General features: G+C 36.3%; 1 pseudogene; it reads right to left on the reverse strand.

The window, feature by feature from the left end:
- LOC108976131 overlaps positions 1-1,016 on the reverse strand; it is a 21,349-nt pseudogene that overhangs the window by 777 nt on the left and 19,556 nt on the right.

Here is a 1,016-nt window from a genome sequence, read left to right on the forward strand (position 1 = left end):
CGCCACACAACGGTAAAAACCGAAGTCTGATATATCAACATCTTTTATGGTTAATCGCATAGTTATTTTGTAGCCACTTTCAAACGTTTCGGATGCAAAGTGCTCACCTGTAAAATAAAATCATAACATGATGCGTTTATAAGATATGTGTATGTATGTGTATATATGTAAGCAACATTATGTGTTTACTCTTATGCTTATGAAAACTCATAAATTTGGATGCGATAATATATGCTTGCTATCAATATATATGAGAGGAATTTCTTTAAGTTTAGATCAGTTATAATTTGAAATTGACAAGGACTATAATTCTGGTGCAACAATTGTCAAGAAAATATATTGAGCTTTCTGTACAGAGAAACACAAATATGGCCAAGAAGTACGCTCAGCTTTACTTAGAAAGTATATTGGGAAACAGGATTACGGACATAAATAATAGTTTGTCAAAAAAGTCTTGCGGTATTTTTATTGAATTTTTTTTAATTTTCAATTGTTTATACAATTTTTTTTTGATGACTCATGCCCAGTTCTTGACCGATGCTATGCCGGTAATTCAGCGATTTTATAGCAATTTTCGATGACAGGCCTTCCGGAGCGTGGCGCATCTTCGATCATCTCTACACCAGAACGAAAACGTTGAAACCATCGCTGTGGGGTGGAAATGGAAACTGTATCGGGTCCATAAATTGCACAAATTTTATTGGCGGTTTGAGATGCGTTTTTGCCCTTATCGTAGCAGTACTGTAACATATGCCGTATTTTCTCTTTGTTTTGCTCCATGTTTGCGACGCTATAACCCACGAACGACTTAAGAAAAACGACAATCAATCAAACAGGTGTTAGCGCGGGAAATGAGCTTTTCAAAAAGGTATAGCATGACCCGATGCGACGAATAAAACTATAACTACGCGCTCTCAACGCCAACTAGCGAAAATACCGCAAGACTTTTTTGACAACCTGATATGTAGTTAGTGTGGGTACCCATTATCTTCCTTATAGTTATGTTGTTACCGTAC

Source organism: Bactrocera latifrons, unplaced genomic scaffold (genome assembly GCF_001853355.1).
Source record: "Bactrocera latifrons isolate USDA-ARS-PBARC rearing strain unplaced genomic scaffold, ASM185335v1 scaffold_1149, whole genome shotgun sequence".
Classification (NCBI taxonomy): domain Eukaryota; kingdom Metazoa; phylum Arthropoda; class Insecta; order Diptera; family Tephritidae; genus Bactrocera; species Bactrocera latifrons.